Source organism: Mus musculus, chromosome 10, assembly GCF_000001635.26.
Source record: "Mus musculus strain C57BL/6J chromosome 10, GRCm38.p6 C57BL/6J".
NCBI lineage: Eukaryota > Metazoa > Chordata > Mammalia > Rodentia > Muridae > Mus > Mus musculus.
Window position 1 is genome coordinate 24,999,524 of NC_000076.6, and position 24,804 is coordinate 25,024,327.

A 24,804-nucleotide genomic window follows, 5' to 3' on the forward strand; every position below is an offset into this window, starting at 1 on the left:
GCCATCCTACATGCCAATCATCTCTGGAAAGGCCTACATAGATATAACAAGTGATTTACTGATTTCTTAGGTATTGCTTAGCCAATTAAGTTAACAATCAACATAAACTACCACATTCTGTATATTAATCTATTGAAAAATATAAAACATATATTAAGAAAAATATGTTCAAGATGAAAAATTGAAAAAAAGATTTCTTCCTAAATTATTTTTCTAGTTTGATGTAGCCCATTTGCCATAGGAAGGTTTTGTTTTGTTTATTTTGTTTTAATGATTAGATGATTCTAAGTTCCATCTCATTGAGAGAGGTTAGCCTTATGTTTAAACCCTGTACTATATAAAGCTGGAACACTACTGAAAATCCGTCAAAGGCTTTTTATTCTATTCGGATAAAAACATTTGAAGCAAAGGCCTATCTGAGTTATTTTTATGTGGCCGAATGTAAATCCTACCCAGAATCTTATCCACAGCAAAGCAATCTGGGAAATGTAGTTTTAGTTCTTCAAGCCATCTGGAATGAAAAGAAGACAAAGAGGTAAGTAAAAGAGACTTCATTGTACTTTGAATTATTAGACCCATCTCTTTGGGCCACGAGTCACTGTGAAAACAATATCTTTAAGAGAAACAATAACAAGAAAGCTTGAGTTACAAGAAGACGACATTGGTAGTGAGACTGAGTCAGCACCAGGCCGTATAATAAGTAGATGTGAAAATGTTTCTTAAAGACAGTAGTCTAGCCAAATGGGAGTTCTGGCTTCAAATTCTGAAAAGTCTGTCTGACAGGAAAATGAGCAGATTGACGCTGCTGCAGCAGAGGACAGGGCTAAGCCACGGCGCAGGCTAGGAATGGAAAGAGAGTCTGGAGCCGCTGTTCAATACACCGGGAGGGAGAGCAGCCCTCCTTGGGTGTGGTTCCCGCAACCACGAAGATAGCTAAGGGAGGAGGAAGGGGTGGACTGAACGGCTTCTGAGGCCTTGAGATGCTTAAGCCAAACCAAACTCTCTTAGCCACATTCCTTCCAAATTCTTGCTAAAATGTCTGATGGTGCAAATGTTAACTCTTGGCTTCTTTAAGATAATGCGGGTTACTTCTGCTCTTAGACCACAGCAAAGCTGCCTGTGCCTCTAAAGCTGTAGCCAATGTGCAGTGCGAACCTGGTAACAGAACAGTCCTAGTCCTCCCACCCCCTCCCCGCCGTGTGTGTGTGTGTGTGTGTGTGTGTGTGTGTGTGTGTGTGTGTGTATGTGTGTGTGATTTCTCACCATCTAGTCACCCTGCATTGAGTCAACCCTTCACACCTTGTGAGCAGTGCATTTTCAATAATACTCATTTGGGATCACTCCCGTCCCTTCCTGGTAGGAGGCTGATATTATTTTCCACACCTTAAAATCAAACACAAACTCAGACACTTGAAGAAATTTTCACAAGGTCACTGAAAATTAGATGGAGACGCAGGGCGCTAACAGGATGCTTAATTTGCAGAGTCACACAGCGCCCCACACAGCGCCCCCAGGCTCCACAGGGGGGCTGCCTGACAGGCCCAGGAAAATGCAGTGGTGGCTTCAGCCCTACTTTTCAGTTCCTGCTTTTGAATGAGCAAAACAATCACCATGTTTTTATAATTTTTAAAAAGGAAGAAAGAAACAGAACGAGAACCATTGACAAAGCCACAGGAAGGCTTCGAGGTGCACCGCCTGGGCTCCATCTTACTCTTTGTCTGTTTTATCCAATTCTAGATCATAACACGTCACTAAGAAGAGGTTTTTGATGTTGTTTATTTTGTTTTGCTTTTTGTTTTTTAATAAATCCACATAGAAAAGGTCTATTAGTGGGCTGCCTTGTTAAATCTTTCTCTGTGTTGTTTTAGCCACAATGAGAAAAAGGCTGGGTGAGTGTGGCGCCCTGTGTGCTGCCGCCTTCGGTTTCTCTAAGCCTGCTTCCATCTGTCCATTTGTGAATTATTCAACCAACGCGGAGCAGCGCTGTTTGGGGGTGGATCTTTATAAAGGGTGAGATTGAAATGAGCTCTCAAACCCACTCCTAGATCCTCAGTTCCCTGATATACCTCAAAAAGAGGAAACCTCATTGCCAAGTACAACACAGGCAAATGTGGCTAAGGGCGGATTTTCATCGCCAGCTCTGTAGGAATTCTACATTTTTCTGAGAATATTTAAGTTGATTTTAAAGGGGAAATGGAACTCAAAAAACGCCATTAAGCTCTTAATTCTCATATATTTTTCCTGAAATAATTTCCTTGAAGGCTCGGTCCTAGTATAGCTTGAAATCTTGTGGTCATGCTTGAAGCCCTGGGGAGAGGCAGTGGCCGATTGGGGAGCAGGAGAGGAGAAGCCAGGCACCCATTCCCACAACCTTAAGAGCCACTGCTGCCATCCCTAAACTTTTCCTCCTGATACAAAATGTCCTTTGAAATATTTTGGCAAGTAAAAGTGAAACTCTTGGGCCTGGTGGTGCAGACGTAGAGTGCTCATGTAGAGCACAGAAGAACCTGTCACCCAGCACACAGAAACCTATGCCTGATCCTGGGACTTTGAAGGCACATTCATACCAACACCCCGCCTACACACAAATAATTTTTTTTTCTGAAATAAGCCCAATCTTATAAATCAGATTAGTATATGCCTTAAGAGTTACCCATACGATTTAGAAAATAAACCAGGACTACAGAGATAACGAAAGCAGTTTTATTGAGATGTTAAATGTTTAGAGCTGTCTGTCATTTATTGCTGGTTCTTTTTCCTCCAGTTTGTCTGGTTTGTATGAAAAGTGGAATAATGAGAATTTGTCCTTCCCACACAGTTCAACCTTGGTTGATAATATCAGTCTTAGAGACTCATGGCTTCCTTTTCCCAAGGCATCTCTCTTATTTAGGACAGGAGCTAAGGAACAGTGTCTGGGGGTGGGAGTAAGGTCAGAGTTGCCTGACCTGAGATTGAAGTCTGATCAGCGAATTGATGGTGGCTTGTGGGCAGAATAGTGGCCATGCTTTCTGGCAGGTGGGGATGGGTGGGAGGGGGTTATTTGTGTGTATGCGAGGGGGGGTGTTGGTGTGAATGTGCCTTCGTAGTACTGGGATCAAACAAAAGTTCTGTGTGTGCTGGGTGACACAGGTTCTTGTGTGTTCTACATGAGCACCCTACCGCCAGGCCCAAAATTTTCACTTTTACTTGCCAAATATTTCCAAGGACATTTTGGATCAGGAAGAAAAGTTGCCTCAGTGTTGTGAGTGTAGGCTAGACCCTAGAAAGAACACCTTGAGTTGGTAAGACCTACATGCACCTTGTTGATACACCAGCTAGAAACACCTGCCCTTCTTGTGCAACCACTACCATTGACAGCAACCACAATGACCAAATGCTAAGGAGCTATTCACATAAGATTCCTGGTATATTTGGATAAGCCAAGAGAACTGGCATGGGGGGGAGGGGGAGGGATTGATGCAGAACACAGGATTTGCCACAGTCACAGCAAGGTGGATTATAAATAGGAAAAGAACAGTTTTCACATGCACACAGGTGTGTGTACACTGCTGTGTTATCAGGAGACTGAAGATCTAAGTTCCAGTTCTAAAACTGATTCAGTGATTTGGAATTAAGTAAATGATGGCGAATAATATTAAGGATGGGTTTCCGATGCTTCTTAAAGTTAAACCTTTATATATTTATAAGAAACATGCTTCGCTGGTCGTTAGAGAAGGAAGAGTGCAGGATATTTTTTCCTCTTTGTACCGAATGCTAGTACACTAGGGGGAGCTTGGCGGGAGTTCATTTTTGTTGTGTCTAGTGAACAAGGATGTGGCGAGCAACCTTTGGGTCGGGGGCTGGGGGGGTTCCAGCTCTAATCACCAGATGACGATCTTGACCAAACAAGCCTGGCTGTTCCTTCAGGAGGGCCATTAGCAGGCTAAGGCAGGTAGCTTAGTGTAGACCAGAGGAGGTAGTGACCCTAAAAGAGAATGGATGAGGATACCGGATGGGGTCATGGAACAGGCAGGCTTCACTTCTCTGCACAGGGCTGGGTTGAGATGGTTTTTACTACATGTAGTGAAAAGTCAGTTTAAATTTATCTTCAACTGGACAAATACCAAATTATATTTACGGTGTGTGCTTTAAATAAAGCCATTTTACATTTTCTCTCAAAAGCAAGTTAAAAAATGTTTGTTTGTTTGTTTACAGATAAATGAAAGTTGCAGGCTTCATGAATTTAACTGTGAATCAGAAAGAGAACTCACATTTCAGCTTTATTGTCTGTAGCTATAGAAGGCTGTCGTGGGCCCCTGAAAAGATGTGTCTGTGCTTTAAGTCTTATAACCTGTAAAATTTGCCTTAGTTTAGTGGGTGGGGGTATGTGTTAGCAGATGTAATTATATTTAGTATCTCAAATTATCTTATTAGCAACCTGGGTCTCTCCCTTTAACCCCAGAGGCAGCGAGGCCCCCAGATGCAGGACAGAACAGACTGCCGATGCTTCTAGACACCCTGGTTCTGGTATTATGTTGAGAGAGGTCTGGGGAGTTAACCCTCTGCCATTTTCTTTTGTACTACTGAAAAAAAGGAGAGGCCCAGCTTTGTAGCACCTATTCTGACGGTGTAACTTTGGGTTATAATAGTTTTAAATCTGGGGACTCAACTCAGTTGGAAGTGTTGTCCTTGCATGTGTGAAGCCCTGGGTTTGCCTGAATAAACTCTGTAGTATCACTGACCTTCAGTTGACTCTAAAAGTCACTGGTGTAAGAAGTCAAGTAGCCGCACAATTCATTTTTGTCTCTCCAGCTTTGCCATAGATGACATCTCTGACTTAAGCTACCATACAGGATAAATCTGTTCTCAGGCAGAAATTCTCGACCTACCTCTGTTCGCTTCCTTATTCACAGACAAAGGCTTCTCTCTCACATTCTTCTGATCTCCCTGCTCTTCAAAGATGATGCTAGATAACAGCTTCTGATCACAAGAATTGATCAGAAAATCAGGGGCATCCTACCCTCAAGATAGTTGAGCAATTGCAGTTAGTGCCAGACTAACTCTGTCTAATATGGGATTGAATTCTATGTGTACCCTCTAACCTGATCTTATTCATGTATATCCCCTGCTTCCTCCAAGATGGAGGAGGAGAGGAGAGATAATAACATGTTTACTTTCTTCCAGGTTGCTAGCATCCTCGATAAAACCAATAAAACTCAATAAAACTTTCTTTCTCCCTTGAACTCACTTCTTGTATATTGCTTCGCATGTGTAAGAAACTTCTAAAGCTGAGTTCAATAACAGTCTCAGGAAATCAAAAGGTTAACTGATATGGGACAGATGCCCACCTGAACGCAACAATCTCCCTCAATTTGATTAATTTTAACCACTGAGTAACTTTAACCATTTAGTGTAAATGTGTAGGCTTGCACCTTTGAATACAGACCAAAGGCTAGACCGGGATCATAGCCCAAGCAGAGAAAGTTAAGCAGAGAGGAAGGCATATAACCAGTTCATCTTTTGGTATAGAAAGAGTGTTTCATGGTAACACTGGGTGGAGATCTACAGCCTTGGCTACATCAGCAGAGGCTACAGCACAGGGAGAGAAGTGCACTCTGGCATTTTGGCTTGAAGGAATGAATTCCCAGTTACCACATTGCCATCCAGGGGCCTCCCGGATTTTGTCTTTTCAAAGATAAGAAGTCAGCTTTTGAGAGACAGACCATTTAATGGGGGCACTTAATCTAACAAAGCAAACGAAAGCAGAGAGAGAGAGAGAGAGAGAGAGAGAGAGAGAGAGAGAGAGAGAGGGAGGGAGAGAGGGAGGGAGGGAGGGAGGGAGAGAGAGAGAGAGAGAGAGAGAGAGAGAGAGAGAGAGAGAGAGAGAGAGAGAGAGAGAGAAGGAACCCAGTGGCTTCCGAATTGTGGCTTTTAAGAACATTTCTACAATTATTTATGAAGTACACAGCACAATCATGCCCTCCCACCAACCCAAAGCATGGTGGACTGGGTTTCCCTTTATGCTTGGCCCAGGGGGTAGCACTTGTTGGAGTAGGTATAGCCTTGTTGGAGGAAGTCTGTCAATGTGGGGGCAGGCTTTGAGACTCTCACCTTTGCCTCCTTCTCCTGTCTGCCTTTGGATCAAGATGGAGAACTCTTGGCTCCTCCAGCACCATGACAGCCTAGACACTGCCATGCTTCCTGCCTTGATGATAATGGGCTGAAGCTCTGAACCTGTAAGTCAGCCCCAATTAAATGTTATCCTTCATAAGACACCATGGTCTTGGTGTCTGTTCACAGCAATGCAAATCCTAATTAAGGCAATCATTTCATCGGTGTTACCATGAACTACCCTTCCTCTGACGTAAGATGAACAGGTTAAGAGGCACTGAAGCTTATAGAGGAGAAAGTAGGAGAAAGCCTTGAAGATATGGGCACAGGGGAAAAATTCCTGAATAGAACAGCAATGGCTTGTGTTGTAAGATCGAGAATTGACAAATGGGACCTCATGAAACTCCAAACCTTCTGTAAGGCAAAAGACACTGTCAATAAGACAAAAAGGCCACCAACAGATTGGTAAAGGATCTTTACCAATCCTAAATCAGATAGGGGACTAATATCCAACATATATAAAGAACTCAAGAAGGTGGACTTCAGAAAATCAAATAACCCCATTAAAAAATGGGGCTCAGAGCTAAACAAAGAATTCTCACCTGAGGAATACCGAATGGCAGAGAAGCACCTGAAAAAATGTTCAACATCCTTAATCATCAGGGAAATGCAAATCAAAACAACCCTGAGATTCCACCTCACACCAGTCAGAATGGCTAGGATCAAAAATTCAGGTGACAGCAGATGCTGGCGAGGATGTGGAGAAAGAGGAACACTCCTCCATTGTTGGTGGGATTGCAGGCTTGTACAACCACTCTGGAAATCAGTCTGGCGGTTCCTCAGAAAATTGGACATAGTACTACCGGAGGATCCAGCAATACCTCTCCTGGGCATATATCCAGAAGATGTCCCAACCAGTAAGAAGGACACATGCTCCACTATGTTCATAGCAGCCTTATTTATAATAGCCAGAAGCTGGAAAGAACCCAGATGCCCCTCAACAGAGGAATGGATACAGAAAATGTGGTACATTTACACAATGGAGTACTACTCAGCTATTAAAAAGAATGAATTTATGAAATTCCTAGCCAAATGGATGGACCTGGAGGGCATCATCCTGAGTGAGGTAACACATTCACAAAGGAACTCACACAATATGTACTCACTGATAAGTGGATATTAGCCCAAAACCTAGGATACCCAAGATATAAGATACAATTTGCTAAACATGAAACTCAAGAAGAATGAAGACTCAAGTGTGGACACTATGCCCCTCCTTAGAATTGGGAACAAAACACCCATGGAAGGAGTTACAGAGACAAAGTTTGGAGCTGAGACGAAAGGATGGACCATCTAGAGACTGCCATATCCAGGGATCCACCCCATAATCAGCTTCCAAACGCTGACACCATTGCATACACTAGCAAGATTTTATCGAAAGGACCCAGATGTAGCTGTCTCTTGTGAGACTATGCCGGGGCCTAGCAAACACATAAGTGGATGCTCACAGTCAGCTATTGGATGGATCACAGGGCTCCCAATGGAGGAGCTAGAGAAAGTACCCAAGGAGCTAAAGGGATCTGCAACCCTATAGGTGGAACAACATTATGAACTAACCAGTACCCCGGAGCTCTTGACTCTAGCTGCATATGTATCAAAAGATGGCCTAGTCGGCCATCACTGGAAAGAGAGGCCCATTGGACTTGCAAACTGTATATGCCCCAGTACAGGGGAACGCCAGGTCCAAAAAAATGGGAATGGGTGGGTAGGGAAGTGGGGGGAGGGTATGGGGGACTTTTGGGATAGCATTGGAAATGTAATTGAGGAAAATATGTAATAAAAAAAAAGATGAACAGGTTACACAATTCCACAGAAGGAAGATTAAAAAGGTACAATGTAAATATTATAATGTGATGAGGGAGATGCCTGGAATATTAGCTTCTGATACACCATGAGCAACCCAACTGTAGCTTTGAGGCTGTTTGATCACAAAGGGGCATTCAATTCTCAGGAGACACGGTGACCAAGACACAGCTGCAGTTTTCCTTGGTTCTCTTGGATCTGACTCCTTGCCCACTTGATATCAAAGGGAGATGCCATCTGAGATGTGGGACTGGAGGATCCTCTCCAAGTGGGCATCTGGCAGCAAGAGGGCCAGCAGGCAGCAGAAGAGTATGATTCTGCACCGGAAGGGTTTAGGGTCTAGTGAAAGTGAGGCTTCAAACAGGACACCCACCTATCAGCAAGGAAACATCATGGCCCAAGAGTATGCCTCCTCATCCCGGCCCAGCTTTCATGGGGAAGGATCAAGATCTCACATTCATTATCTTTAAAAATCGACAAAAGAGATGACGGCTCAGCAGTTAAGAAAACCAGAAGCTCTCCTAGAGGACCCGTGTTTGATTCCCAGTATTCTTATGGTGGCTCACAACTGTCTGTAACTTCAGTTCGAGGAGGTCTGACTTCCTCCTCTGGCCTCTGTAATCAACTGCATACCATGCATATAATATACATATATATGTTCAGACAAAACACATATGCACAGATGGAGGAGGGTTATATAGCCTGGAGGAAGAGAGATTTAGGAGTTTATAAATTAGATGGGGTTTTCAAAAGGAGTTTGGGGATGGCATGCCAAACTCCTTTGCAGCAGCTATTGAATGTTTCTTATAAGACATGCTCTCTCCTCTCCCCTCCTCCACAATGTATGGTTTAAAAAGTGAGGTGCATATATGGGTTACTACCAGTGCTACCCATGACTATGAAGCTGAGGAGTAGCTACAGTGATGGAGTACTTCCCTAGCGTGAGAATGAGGTTTGACCTAGGTTTGACCTCCAGAACTTTGGGAAAGAGGTGGCTCGACAGGGATTCGTGTTGTGGAGGTGGGTGGTTTTGCTTTGAACGTCTGGGAGCCAAGAGAGTTACAGAAAATTTTTGATGCTATTTGCTCTGTCTTTTGATTTCATATTTAAAGAATTTTGTTTCAAAACTTTAGCTAATGGTCTATCACAAATGTGAGATGCGACTGCATGTTGGAAAGGGCATTAATATGAACCCAGCATTAATATGAATGCCCAAAGTTTGGCCAAGGAGCTGTTTCTGAGCCCTGCCCTTCATTTATTTATTTATTTATTTATTTATTTATTTATTTATTTATTTATTTATTTATTTATTTGGTATTTTCCTCATTTACATTTCCAGTGCTATCCCAAAAGTCCCCCATACCCTCCCCCCCCATCCCCCTACCCACCCACTCCCACTTTTTGGCCCTGGCGTTCCCCTGTACTGGAGCATATAAAGTTTGCAAGTCCAATGGTCCTCTCTTTCCAGTGATGGCCGACTAGGCCATCTTTTGATACATATGCAGCTAGAGTCCAGAGCTCCTGGGTACTGGTTAGTTCATAATGTTGTTCCACCTATAGGGTTGCAGATCCCTTTAGCTCCTTGGGTATTTTCTCTAGCTCCTCCATTGGGGGCCCTGTGATCCATCCAATAGCTGACTGTGAGCAACCACTTATGTGTTTGCTAGGCCCCGGCGTAGTCTCACTAGAGACAGCTATATCAGGGTCCTATCAGCACAATCTTGCTAGTGTATGCAATGGTGTCAGCGTTTGGAGGCTGATTATGGGATGGATCCCCGGATATGGCAGTCTCTAGATGGTCCATCCTTTCGTCACAGCTCCAAACTTTGTCTCTGTAGAAACCATCAATAAGACAAAAAGACCACCAACAGATTGGGAAAGGATCTTTACTTATCCTAAATCAGATAGGGGACTAATATCCAATATATATAAAGAACTCAAGAAGGTGGACTCCAGAAAATCAAATAACCCCATTAAAAAATGGGGCTCAGAGCTAAACAAAGAATTCTCACCTGAGGAATACCGAATGGCAGAGAAGCACCTGAAAAAATGTTCAACATCCTTTTTCATCAGGGAAATGCAAATCAAAACAACCCTGAGATTCCACCTCATACCAGTCAGAATAGCTAAGATCAAAAATTCAGGTGACAGCAGATGCTGGTGAGGATGTGGAGAAAGAGGAACACTCCTCCATTGTTGGTGGGATTGCAAGCTTGTACAACCACTCTGGAAATCAGTCTGGCGGTTCCTCAGAAAATTGGACATAGTACTACAGGAGGATCCTGCAATACCTCTCCTGGGCATATATCCAGAAGATGTCCCAACTGGTAAGAAGGACGCATGCTCCACTATGTTCATAGCAGCCTCATTTATAATAGCCAGAAGCTGGAAAGAACCCAGATGCCCCTCAACAGAGGAATGGATACAGAAAATGTGGTACATTTACACAATGGAGTACTACTCAGCTATTAAAAAGAATGAATTTATGAAATTCCTAGGCAAGTGGATGGACCTGGCGGGCATCATCCTGAGTGAGGTAACCCAATCACAAAGGAACTCACACAATATGTACTCACTGATAAGTGGATATTAGCCCAGAAACTTAGGATACCCATGATATAAGATACAATTTGCTAAACGCATGAAAGAAGAACAAAGACCAAAGTGTGGACACTTTGCCCCTTCTTAGAATTGGGAACAAAACACCCATGGAAGGAGTTACAGAGCCCTGCCCTTCTTAAGGAACATACTGACTATGGAAGTGTAAACGGTGGTATCTTCAAGAGCCCCATCCCGTGTGCTTCACTGTACATCTGAATGGTCTACAAACACCCACTGTGCTTCACACAGCCAATCCTACCTGGGCTGAAGGTGGCCTCAGAGTCGGAGAGTAGACACTGTCCAGCAAATTTGGGAAGTGTCTGAGGACTGGAGAAGGCCCTCTTCAGGTGGTATATACAAGATACTCTCAGTTTCTCTCCATCCTGTCTTACTGAGTCTCCAGAACCCTGGTGATGTTGGAACATGCTGTGTCCTTGAGCAGAATAGACAACTGGATGTGGAGGTCATAGGCTTGGGATCTAAGGCAGCCAGCAGATACTGAGCAGTGGATGGCACATGAACAGGAGGAGGGACTTCTTGCATCTGAAGTCCAGGAACAACCAAACAACAGCAAGGAGTAGTCTGAGACTCTGGGAGCATGAGAACAGCCGCCAAAGTGTCTGCAGTGATGGTTTTCCAAGGGCAGTGACTTGGGAACCCGTTGATTTTCATCTGTGTGTAAAACTTGTAAACAAGGCACCTGTTGCTGCCAGAAACCAGAAGCACTAAAACTATTGGATCCATGCCTGAGCAGCATGTCAGATTGGACTCCTTGAGGGGGATGCTATGGAGGTAACCTTGTATCTGTGTTTCTGGGAAGGTGGATGCCATTAGGCTTTTGCCTGCAAACTGTGTGTGATGACCCTGTAGGCAGCCTAGAAATCCCTTCAGGGTGAGAGAGAGGCTGCACTGGGGCTGTTGAAATAGGCACCAGACTTCATATTCTACCAGATGAGCAAAGCACTTAGCAGGTGTTGCTTCAGCAAAAATATTAATTCTAGTCCTGTTAGGGATTGATTGTCTATTGAGACTTTTGCAGATGGAACCACAGCACTGAGATTGCAATACTGTAACAGCAAGTCCTTTATTTTCCCTAAAGTTAAGAATAAGCAAAATTGAGCTGTCAAGTGGATATTAAATAGGAATAATGTTTCACACAGACATAAACATGTGCACACATGCACATTTTTTATCCTTGAAGGCCCTGGTTTAACTTATATTGGATCACATAACTCTCTAAAATAGGGGAGTTATAGGATTCCTATTTTATTAAGCCAAATTTTTATATTAAAAACTTTGTTAGTGTATATACATGGTATGAAGCAATGGGATTCATAATGACATTTCTTTCAAGAATATTACATACTTTGACAATATTTGTATTAAGATAATTTGTAAGTACTTATTTTATTACCAGAGTATCTGTGCCCTATATAAAACACATTACAGCAATTATTACTGTGACTACAGGGAAATTAGGAAAGGCTTTGGACTAAAGCATGGCCATTTTTTTATATATAGTGGCTTTTTGAAAATTATATTATCAGCATGTTCAAACTTAGTGGAATCTTCAAGTGTAGCAATCCAAACACCAACACTGACCAGTTGATGAAGATTTGTCAGTTGGTACACATCAGTGATTGTTAAACTTGAGAAATAATCAGTATTCCAGAGACACAGAAGCAATCCCTGCCCCCCTCTTGACCTTCACTCTGCTCCCTTTTGTCTTCCTCCTTCCTCCCTCACCTCTCTAGCCTTGAGATACATAAGGGTTTCCGCTATGTATCCTATGCAAGTCTTGAGTTCCAGAACTTAAGAGACTTCTTGCCATAGCCACCTGTGCAGCTGAAACTGTACCTAAATTCTATAGTATATAAGTTTGGGATTTGCAATTTTCAATCAAGTTACAAAAATCCATCTATATTTAGTTACATATGTGTGTTATATGTCCCTACTCAAATTACTACTTAATGTGCACTTATACCAAAACAATATCCATGTAAGTATATTCTAATTCCCTTCCTATTACTATGACAAAATACTCTGACCAAAAGTAGTTTTGTCTTAGAGGAATTAATTTCATTTAACAAGTTATCATCTATCATTGAAGGAAGTCAGGGCAGGAGCTCAAGCAGAAACTATGGAGAGACACTGCTTGCTGCCTTGCTCACAAGTTCATGCTCAGCTAGCCATTTTATACAACCTAAGACCTCCTGCCTGAGACTGGGTACTGCTCACAGTTGACTGGACCTTCCTATATCAATTGAAACTTGAGACTGCCCCCCCCCCCCCAAGACATACTCACAAACACATCTGGTCTAGGTAATTTATCAACTGAGGCTTCTCTCTCAGAGGACTTGGCAGGCTCTGTCAAGTTAATAATGAAATCTAACTAGGACAAAGTATATATAATTTACTTAATTACATCCCTCCCCAAAATTGAGGGGGTTGTTTTAAACTAGTGAGCAATCTAAAACTAGTGTTGTTTGTGAGACCAGACATTTGCTCAGTTATAAAGGACAGACGTTCCTTAAACTGCACTTTCCTGGACTTGCAGGTACTCGGTGGCTGTGGTGAGATTGTTTTTTTGTGTGTGTGTGTTTGTTTGTTCTGCTGCTCCACTTTGCTTTGATTTCCATCTGTCAACCACAAGAGATGGGTGGCCATTCTCTGAGATACTCTCTTCCTACAAGATGACCATCGTCTTCCCCAGCCCTCAACCATTTGAGGTAAAATCTGTAGAATGGCTTTATTTTTAGACAGCTAAAATAATTTCTCTTCTCATGTTGAGTATTGCTATGGCAAGTTCCTGATATTGTGTGTGCCTTCTGCACCCTCACGGGCAGCAGCCTTTATGGTGGCTCCTCTTGGACCACTTGTCTGCAACTGCGTTCATCTCTGGGATTCCCCATTCATTCTCATTGTGGGTGGGATGTGACAGAATCAAGAAAAAGCAGCAATATGTAAGTCCCAGAGCCTGACACCACCTTCCCACACAGGGTCATTATCTCCAGTGAAAGAGACCTTTTCTTGTCAGGCAGGGCACCTAGGGGCCTCCCATAGACACTGCCACACAGACTCAGTAGAAGGGTATGTAGAAGAACCTATAGAGTTGGCCCAGCCTAGCTGCCCTGAGAGGCATGCATCATAGATTTTTCAGGTTAGAGCCCATGGCTCCTGATGCACACACTATGTGCCTTCCAGTTCTTGAGAGACCAACACACTTCCTCTAGTAGTGAAGTGTTCAGGCTGCTTTGTGCTTCTCGGAGTGTCCCTTTAGTAGTCAAGAAAGCATGGAAGCTTGACAGGATAATTGGTTGTAGACATTAATCTTGTGTACCTTGTGTACCTTGTGTACTTTGCAAACATCACATTAATCTTGTATACCCTGTATATCTTGCAAACATCTCTGTATCCTGGGAACTACAACTGTGTTGGTACTGACAATTATATTCTGTTTCTGATAAAGGTATAAAAAAGTCTGATTGTTCTCAATAAAATTGCCACGGTATCAGTTTTGCTATGGACCCCCCATTTGTCCTGCTTTAATTCCTTTTGGTTATATTAGGTGACGTAGGCCTGGTAAGTAAGAGCTGGCATTTACAAGTATGGGCTTTCTGTTCACCTGCTAAATCTGAACCAGCCTCGTATCTACCCAACAGTGTACCGCAGTAGACTTTCTGCCTCTGCCTGTTAGGAAAACACCACTCAGCCTGAGAGTCTTTGGCATGTAGCAGGAAGAAAGCACCCTCTCTTTAGTAGACTGACTGACAGCCTGAAATGCTATGCGTGATCACCCCCTTTTCCCTCCTAAAGTTGGCAGCTGGTGGGACTCAGGGAGCACTTGGATTGTCTAGGATGCACCCAATGTAGGGGCAGGAGCTTTGGCAAAGCTCCACAGACTGATGGGCATCACCCAGCCATTCTGAAGCATCCTAACAAGGTGAGCATCCTTCTCAGGTGAGGGCAGTTAGGAAGCCACATGCATTGGAAAAGAGTCTGCTAAGCTTCCCAAGCTGGGGCTGCCAACTGTGTTATCTTCTTTGCAACCTCTGGCTCTCCGTTTCTCTGTTTCTGTCTTTGTCTCTTCCTCCCTCTCTCCCATCCTCTCTCCCTTTTCTCTCTATTTTCTGTGTCTTTCTCTTAAAGAATGATAGTTTAATCTCCTTTGTTGACATAGATCTAAAAACCCTAATGAAATATAAAAGTTAATTGTACTTTAGAAAGTCATAAATCATGAGCGAGTGTGGCATACCCCAAGGAAATATGGGATCATTTAGCATTATGAAAAAAATCTATTAAAAGTTATTTAACAATATAACAGGATGAAGGGGGTAAATAATCAGATCTTATTTAATGATTTCAAGAAAACAGTGATTAAAATCCAAGACAAATTTATGCTAAAACAAGCAATAAATTTCAGTGGGTTTGCTCTTTCTTGAAATGATTAATGACACTTTTAAACAAAGCCTGCTATCACTTATCACTTGCTGTGACTTGTGCTGTTGTGGATTCTCTCTCTCTCTCTCTCTCTCTCTCTCTCTCTCTCTCTCTCTCTCTCAAATGTATTTGACCTTTCATGTAGGTGTGTGTGTGTGTAAGGGCATTCAAGCGTCATAGTGCTTGTTGAGAGGTCAAAGGACAACTTTAGGGAATCAGTCCTTGGCTTCCACCTGTTGAGGCAGGGTCATTCTTGTTGATTATGTTACTCCACTGCAAATGCAATCTATCTGACCCACAAGTTTGTCTCCCTGTCTCTCCCATCAAACCATAGAAATGTTGGGATTACAGATATGAGGCCTCTTCATCTGACTTTTGTACATGGGTTTGCAGAATCAAATTCAGGTGTCAGGACTGCAGCTTTTCCCCCACTTGCCCACTTCTTCAGCCCTGTGGGTTTTCCTTATGAGGTCTTGAGAGCCTTAGAGGAGACCACAACCCAGTGGAAGAGGATGATAAGGGTGGATGTAAGATCAGGTTTGGGTGTGGTCGTGTCAGGCAACATAAGATGAGGTTAAAAGGCACAAAACACAACAATCTTATTACTATTCCCAGAGAGACCAGTGATGCCAATGGACAGTTAATGAGAGAGTAGGCAGCATATGAGAAATCGAGTGGGGACCTGGGAACTGTCCCTTTAATAGGGTGTGTGTGTCTTAGTTAGGGTTTCATTGCTATGAAGACACCATGATCAAGGCAACTCTTATACAGGCAAACATTTAACTAGAGATGGCTTATAGATTCTGAGGTTCAGTTCATTATCATCATGGTAGGAGCATGGCAGTGTGCAGGCAGGTATAGTGCAGGAGGAGCTGAGAGTTCTATATCTTCATCTGAAGGCAGCAAGAAGACTGTCTTTCAAAGGCAGCCAGTAGGAGACTTTCATCCTAACTGGGCAGAACCTGAGCTTAGGAGACCTCAAAGCCTGCCTACAGAGTGATATGCTTCCTCTAATAAGACCACACCCCTTCCAATAAGGCCATACCACTTAATAGAGCCACTACCTAGGGCCAACCAACCACTGAAACACATGAACCTATGGAAACATATGGACCTTTTCAAACAACTGCCGTGTTTGACTCTCTTAGTTGTTAGACCGTCTTCCTCAGAGAAAATGTGTGAAGGTGCTTACTTTTTGGCCACGAGGTTGTATCATGATCACTTGCTGGGGTGTGATGGTTTTTACTTAGAATGAGGCACAAATAAGCTGTACCACAAATAACCACATCTTAACCAGGGCAAAAGGTGATCAGATACCACTGGGCTTCAGAGAAATTAGGTCAAGTCTCTAATCAGATGCTGAGGCAGAAACTATAGCTAACACCTCTTATTTAGTCTTTCAAAGGTTTGTTTATCCATAATCATTTTATAATTAAATTTGTTGTTCACTAATTGAAAATATTTGTATTTATCTTGACACAAGAGAGGTATATACTATATTGCAGTGTAGTTAGGATTGATCTATTTTATTATTATATTTTATTAATTGATTATTATGCCTAATTTATTAATCAAACAAATGTGCTTTATAAAAAATGTGCTTGCATCAAAAAATGGGGGATGTTTTATTGCCATGTGTAGTTTCAGGCCACTACTGGGAAACCTGGCATGTACTCTTTAACTATAAGACAGAAGTGTGCTACTGTACAGTAAGCGAATTTGTGCCAGAACTCCCTGCAGCGAAATGAGGTCACCCTCATCTCCTGAAGCTCCGTTTGCCCTGCACTTTCCACAGCCTCCGGGAAGAGCAGCGATCAGCGATTCTCTCCAGGCTTAGCGTCAGCTGGCACCAAAGCAGGGAGGCATGGCCTGGTTTCCTTCTGCTCCCATGCTCGAGTGGCACTTCCGGAGGTGGCAAGTAGTCTCTCTGTCACAATAGGAAAGGTAGGAAGACAGTGCCCCTGGCACTGACTGGTTTTCTGCAAAACCATATCAAATCAAATATAATTTATCATTGTAGAAGTTTTGCCAGGCCCAGTGGCAAAGCCTATAATCCTAGTAGCTCAGGAGGTCAAGGCAGGACAACCAAACTTATTCAGTGACGCTCTAAGCAACTTGGAGACTGACTAAAAATACAAAGCAAAACGTGCTAAGTATATAATCAAAGTTCTAGTCCCCACTACTATTACAAAAAAAAAAATTCACTCCTACAAATCTCTTTCACTACATTAACCATCTGGGAATCTTTGGAAACATGATTTTTGACTTACATTTTCATGGAAAAAAGTAGCCCAAGACTGCCCCTCTTCCCTTCCTTGCCCATTTCAATCTTTCCTTCTTCACAGGGTCTCCTCAAACTCACAATTCTCCTGTCTTAGTCTCACTAGTGCAGGAATTACAGGCATGCACGACCAATGCCTGGCTCCAAGGTTTATTATGCAAATATAATATAAAGGAAGGACATACACACATTTTCTTTCCTTGGGTTTCGACCCTAAACTTCTTCCCTTTCTAAAGCATCCACAGTCCCACTGAGTAGCCAGCTGACTGCAGGACCATTTACAGCAGGGGTCAGAGAGCAAACCCACAAACCCTTCTCACAGGCTCATGGGAAAATCCTAGTAGTTGCTGATTTACATCACTAAATAGCTTATAACTTACAATATATAAGGAGGTAAGGTACATTTTTCATTTATTTGATGTAGCAGGTATGCAATTATCCTGAAATTAATTCTTTTTTTTAAGGTATCATATAGTATGATATGTTGGTACCAGACACACATGAATGAATTTTCTTAATGTGTCATAATATGTTCTTGAAATTAACTCTGTTTGGCAAGTAAGTGTATAGCTTGTAAAATGGTCAATACTTTTTAACATTAAAATAAGAACAAGTTAGCAAAAGAAGTTGATATGAAGTAGGAGAATTCATGAGGTGTGGTATATAAGATGTGATATATGTCACTATGTAGGATGCAATATATGTATATGTATATGGTGAAAGTCCTGTACCATATATTAGATTATTTCTTAAAAATACAGAGAGGAAGCAGGTGGAAAGCGAGTGTGGCCTGACAGTAGGCAGGATTATATTGATTGACAGCACGTGGACATCTTTCTCACTGACAGGTGTGGATGGTCCAAATGCCTACTGGAGAGAGTGGTATGCTGCTCTTTACAGTGGCAGAAATGACTTTCAGACTCTGTAGTCTGAAAAATGAAGATGGGAAGTGAATTCCTTCAGCAGGAGATTACCATTCCTAATGTTGAAAGGATGTTAAAAGTTCGGGGCAGGGGTATGATAGCTGTTTTCTACTGAAGGGAGGTCTTTGTCAGAGGGAGGTAGTTCTGGGTGCATTGAAGAGGGCTTCTCTGGTCATGTAGCTAGGGAAGAGTTCCAATTTGGTCAGCTGTGATAGCTCAGGCTGTTGCCACCCTGTGTTTCTAAAGAGACATCATGAGGGATATGTATAAGAGGGCTGTAAGCAGATGAATTATTTATTGAGTAAAACTGGACTGTACATTCATTAGACACAATGACAGACACACCAAGGGTCCCTAACATTTATGAGGCTCCTACATACTTAGTATATATGGCACTACCCATAAAAGATGCACATCTGAGCCCTTACTATTAATTAAAACAATTAAATATTAATGTAGTCTCCCACTGGTGACACTCATGTATCCTTTTCTCAAGAAACATAAATGAAGCTCGTGGCTGGCTTCTCTTCCCTTGTGTCTCACTGTGAGCTCAAATCCTTCCCATAAGCTGCATGGGTTGAGTCCTTCCCCTGAATGGTCTCTGGTAGTGGTGGAGACTTCCAGACAAGGTAACATCTCTCAGGACTTATGAGAAGAGATGAAGGAACAACCCTCACCACAGAGCCGGCAGCTGAGTCAGTTCCAGCCATCTCAGGACTGGTTCTCCTGAACGTATTTCCTTCTTCTGACCTCCTACCTTTCTCTACCTCCCTCTTTGTTCCTGGAACTGCCTGTCCCTCTAGCTATAGAAAGAGCAGCAGGAAGGAGTTTGGCTCCCTTAAATCACTCTTTGGATCTACAAGAACACAGGCAGGGGTGGGGTGGGGTGGGGGGAGGGCTGATTTCTTCCTGCAGGGGTCTGAAGAGTCTGATGGTAAAGTGAAACTTCTTCCATCTACTGATTAGAGGGTTATTTAGCAGCCAGAAACTGGGGTGGGGGGGTTGGGGGGGTGGGGGAGGGGGGAGATATGGTGAGTGGAGCTTTGAATGCACTTTCTCAAAACCTAAAACTCCCTGAACAAATGGCTGATGAGATTTGGGAAAGAGTAAGATACAGAGAGATGCTTTTGCACTATGATCAGATTCATTTTCCATTTACCATGGTTGCTTCCGTGGTACTGAGTTAAGACGTCAGGATTGGGCTACTCCGCCCACTGCCTGTTTCAGGCTAGACAGCCAGACCCTTCTAACACAATAACTTAACCCAATTTGAAAGGCCTCAGAGGGAAAAGGTCTCCTCTGCCATCATAACCATTTCCGAGAATCATGTCTGCCAACATCAAGCTTGTATTAGCACAATAAGGCATAATTCAATAAATATTTAGTGAGCACTTACACAGTCAGACACAAGGCAGTGAATTAGGTAGGCTTCTGTGATTAGTCCAGCCATGCAGAAAACTACTCGAGGAGTGTGAATTATTTATGTCCCATCAAGTTGAAATTTGAAGACAAGATGTGAAAGAAGGCTTAATGAATGTTCTGGGTATGGTGCTCTCAGCTGAGGACTATAAATGAAGCTAAGGGCAGAAGAGTGTTAGGCAGCTGCTCTGACCTTGGAGTGAAAAGGTTTAGCCCATTATCATCAAGGCAGGAAGCATGGCAGCCTCTAGGCAGACATGGTACAGGAAAAGGAGCTGAGCGTTCTACAACTTGATTCAAAGGAAGAAGGAACACGCCAGTCAGAATGGCTAAAATGAAAAACTCAGGTGACAGCAGATGCTGGCGAGGATGTGGAGAAAGAGGAACACTCCTCCATTGCTGGTGGGATTGCAAGCCGGTACAACCACTCTGGAAATCAGTTTGACAGTTCCTCAGAAAATTGGACATAGTACTACCTGAGGACCCAGCAATACCACTCCTGAGTATACACCCAGACGATGTTCCAAAATGTAATAAGGACATCCACTATGTTCATAGCAGCCTTATTTATAATAGCCAGAAGCTGGAAAGAACCCAGATGTCTCTCAAAGGAGGAATGGATATAGAAAATGTGGTGCATTTACACAATGGAGTACTACTCAGCTATTAAACACGGTGAATTTATGAAATTCTTAGGCAAATGGATGGAACCAGAAAATATCTTGAGTGAGGTAACCCAATCACAAAACAAAACAACAAAAAACCCACACATGGTATGCATTCACTGATAAATAGATATTAGCTCACAAGCTATGAATACCCAAGATACAATTCACAGACCACATGAGACTCAAGAAAAAGAAGAAAGACCAAAATGTAGGTGCTCCGGTCCTTCTTAGAAGAGCAAAATGCTCACAGGAACAAATATGGAGAGAAAGTTTGAGCAGAGACTGTCCCACCAGGGGATTCATCCCATATACAGTCACCAAACCCAGACACTATTGTGGATGCCAAGAAGTGCACGCTGAAAGGAGCCTGATATGGCTGTCTCCTGAGAGGCCCTGCCAGAGCCTTACAAATACAGAGGCGGATGTTAGCAGCCAACTATTGGACTGAGCACAGGGTCCCCAATAAAGGAGTTAGAGAAAGGGCTGAAGGAATCGAAGGGGTTTGCAACCCCATAGGAAGAACAACAATATCAACCAACCAGACCCCCCAGAACTTCCAGGGACTAAACCATCAGCAAAGGAGTATACATGGCTCCAGCTGCATCTGTAGCAGAGGATGGCCTTGTCATGCATCAATGGGAGGAGAGGTCCTTGGTCCTATGAAGGCTTGATAGATGCCCCAGTGTAGGGGAATTGAGAGCAGGGAGGTGGGAGTGGGTGGGTGGGTGGAGGAACACCCTCATAGAAGCAGGGGGAGGGAGGACGTGATAGGGTGTTTCAGAGAAGGAGGAAAACCAGGAAAGGGGATAACATTTGAAATGTAAATAAAGAAAATATCCAATAAAAAAAAAGATTTCTAATTCCACAGGATAGTATCACAAAAAGAGAGAGAGAGAGAGAGAAAGAAAGAAAGAAAGAAAGAAAGAAAAGAAAGTAAGAGCGTCTGAGACTTCAAAAGCCAGCCCCTAGTGACAAAATTCCTCCAACAAAGCCACACCTACGCCAGAAAGGCCACTCTTCCTAATAGAGTCAAACCTGTTAGCCTATGGGGGCATTTTCTTTCAAACCAGTCCCAGGAGCTATTGGCAATCCATTGTTGCTGGGCAGGATCAAAGCAATTTTCTTCGGTGGTGTAGTCATTGTTAATCTGCCCCTGCTCCAGGAATAACCTGCTACCCTGCTCGCACAAGCAACCCTAGTGCAGTTCTGTGAATTGACAACAAAGCAAAGACATGAAAACAGGAGAGGATTTGGGGAGATGAGAGGGCTCAGCAGAAGTAGAGGGAGGATGAGAGGCAGTAGGTAATGGGGTAAAAATGACCAAAATGCACTACAGACTATGTGAAACCATCAATGGATGATAAATAAATAAGCATCTTTTTCGGAAAATGCATTTGCCTGTTAGTTTTTCTTGGTGCATGAACCACCTACGTCATGAAAATCCCCAGCAGGATCTGAAATTGACTAAGAGAATGAGGCTTTGAGAGCATGTCCACAAAGAATTAACTCAGAGAAGCATTTTCTCCCAGGTAGGTGGCCTGGGCATTGCCTGCCCGCCCGCCCGCCCGCCCGCCCGCCCGCCCGCCCGCCTGCCCGCCTGCCCGCCCTCACTTCTCACCTGATGAGAGTTTATGCTGGGGCCACCGGTGCTGCTCCCATCTTTCCTCCTTTTGGCATTTCAGTGTGGACTGAAAATTAGCAAATCCCCAGGAATCATCCAGGCTCTCAGCCCTGGCCTGGGACCACTAAAATATTTGGTGAATTGCAAAGCTACTTGGTTCCCTGTCTTTCCCGCGTGCGGCTGCTCACCCCCTACTTTCTGAGCCATTCTAATAAATATCCTTTCATGATGTGTACACACAGTCTACGGTTCTGTTCCTCTAGAGAACCCCAGCTAATATGCCATGTCAACACAAAAGGAAGAGAACAGTGAAGTCTCAGGTGACCCCGGGACCCCACACAAGTACATACTTAGAGGGTCTATATATTTATTTCATAATTTCAGCTACTGTAGTGATTTGAATAGGCCCCCATAGACTCATGGGTTTGAATGCTTGGCCCACAGGGAGGAACACTATTCAGAGGTGTGTCCTTTTTAGAATAGTTGTGACCTCGTTGGAGGAAATGCATCACTGTGGGGTAGGCTTTGAGGGCTCCTAGTCCTCAAGTCCCACCCATTGCAGAAGAAACAGTCTCTCCTGGTTGCCTTCCGATCAAGACTCTCGGCTCCTTCTCCATCACTATGTCTGCCTGGATGCTGCCATGCTTCCCATCATTACAGTAATGAACTGAACCTCTGACACTGCAAGCCAGCCCCTATTAAATGTTTTTCTTTATAAGAGTTGCCTTGGTTATGGTGTCTCTTTGCAGCAATGAAACCCTAACTAAACTTCTCGGTTTCAGAATTTCCTTTCCATATTTTACCTCAGGCTTTTAGCCTGCTGAAATTTTCCATCGTGTAATTTCTTGACTGTATGAGCCATGGATAATTTGAACTGTAGATCCGGGGACTTCCCAGAGCTACCCCTCTCTGTGTTACTTTGTGATCTGGTCTCTCATTCTTCAGTCATTTCACCTTACTTCCCGCTGTGCTTTAAGTTTCCAGTAAAATTGAAGAATCCCAATGGCCTCTTTCTTTCTAGCAGGCAGTGATACATACAGATGGCCTTTGTTTGAACTTGGGCTGGGCTGTTTCAAAGCTGCTCTGCCCTGCAGTCCCAGGATGGACCTGTCCATCTCTCATCTCTCCTGCTCCTCACATGTTCACAGTCCCAATAGAAAGCCAGAACCTGTCTTCTTTGATGAATTCTGTTGCGGTCCATGAGTCACTTCATAAACCATATTAACACCAATTTCAGTCAGATAGGGATGGTTTATTGAATGCACACCCTAATACTGGTTGGATCGGGGGCATAACTCAGAATCTGAGCTATGACAATGAGTATCTTTCTCCGTCAGCTTATAAAGAAAAATAAAATTCACAAAAGTCACAGTGAACTCGTACACAGGTGAAGGAAGTGCTGCCCAGTGCTCAGCTCTGACTCAAGCCATTTTGGGCATAGCAGTTTATATTGACCTTTAACTTGATGGGTCCTACAAAAGGCTTTGTGGAGTTTCTTAAGATTAATGACCCTCATACAAAACACACAGAAAATAACAGATTATGTGATCAGGATGACCCTGCTCTGAGTCAAGTTATTCTTCTGTGTCAGTGACTGGCAGGCATATTATAGCAACAATATGAAATAGCTACGCAGGCATGGAACAAAATGGCTACAGCTATGCTGGGGTACCGAGGTTAGACCTCAATAGATTCCACGTTCATTTTTGTTTCCTTCCAGTCTCTTCTGTTTTCTGCTTCCCAGTGCTGCTCATTAACTGGCCAGTGTCATAAGAGGTCAATCTGAAGGAATATGGGGCTCACGACAGTGACCTCCTTTGTCCAGATGTTCTGGGAGCTTGCTGGTGCTTTCCAATAGATACTTAGTAATATGTTATTTGGTGTTACTAATTGTTCTTGGCAGGGATGCTGGTGAGCAGAAAGCTGGCAGAGCACTTTTTAAAAGTCTGTTGCAGTGTATTGTGATACTTTTATGCAAATACAAATGTTCTGGTATTGGCAAATGAGACTTTTTGTGGTAAAACAGAAGAAAGAAATTTACATTGCACCCCAAGATAAGCATAATGATTTGATCTTCATTTAGGAGGTATGTGTTGGGGGTGGGGGAAAGACTTGTTATTGGTAACAGAAAAAAATTCCCATTAATTTCTGCTCACTTTTATAGTAGTGTTGATGTCTAATTGGCTTGCTTCAGGACACTAGCTGTAATGCTCCTAAAAATAAGGATTACGTCAGTCTAGAGGCAGACAGAGCCTCCTCACCGGGTGCCAGCTCCATTCTTGATTACTGGACACATTTACCTCCTCGGTGGCATGGGCCTTCAGGCATGATTCTGAGCCACATTGAACGTTAAAACCAAGCAGAAGGAATGGCCTGAATTTACCCAGTTCAAAGCAATAGCTGCTACCTCATTGCAAACTAACACGGTCCCAAGGAAATGCCCTACTAAAGTTTTTCTTGAGATTTTCTGTCCCCAACACCACCACCACATGTGCTTTTTATCTCTGTCAACTAACTTCCTTCTAACTATTTGTTCCACTAAAGTGACAGAATTGGGTCATTCCAAGGCCGGAGCGGAAGATAAAACTGCTCTTGTGCCAGCCATGCTGGAGAAGTCTTTGAAGCCCAGGTGCTTTCAATAGAACAGAATTAACATTCAAGGCTGCACTTGGCCAGACCAAGTGCCTCTTTCAGGGAGTGGTTTGGGGGTGTTTATTTATAGCTCTCTTTGAAAAGAGTAGTGTCCATTTTTGATGGAATAAAAAAAGGGGGTCTCCGGTCTCTTTCCAACCTTTTTGTTTTTCTGATCAGTACTCTAAATTAACATTTCTAAATTAACATTGATTCCCAATTAAGCAGCAAGTGAACATTTACATTTCAAGAGCTGGGACAAGATTG

General features: G+C 43.1%; 1 long non-coding RNA gene across 3 annotated transcripts in view; it reads left to right on the top strand.

Annotated features, from left to right (window-relative positions):
• Window positions 1-496: 496 nt before the first annotated feature.
• Gm47715 overlaps window positions 497-24,804 on the top strand; it is a 55,294-nt gene continuing 30,986 nt past the window's right edge. For 2 of the 3 annotated variants that reach the window (XR_001779744.1, XR_001779743.2), the window contains exons 1-2: window positions 504-535; window positions 16,790-16,938. This is a non-coding gene — a long non-coding RNA (predicted gene, 47715). Of the gene's footprint in view, window positions 536-16,789; window positions 16,939-24,804 lie in introns of all 3 variants that reach the window. The other variant, XR_001779742.2, reaches the window with a different exon arrangement.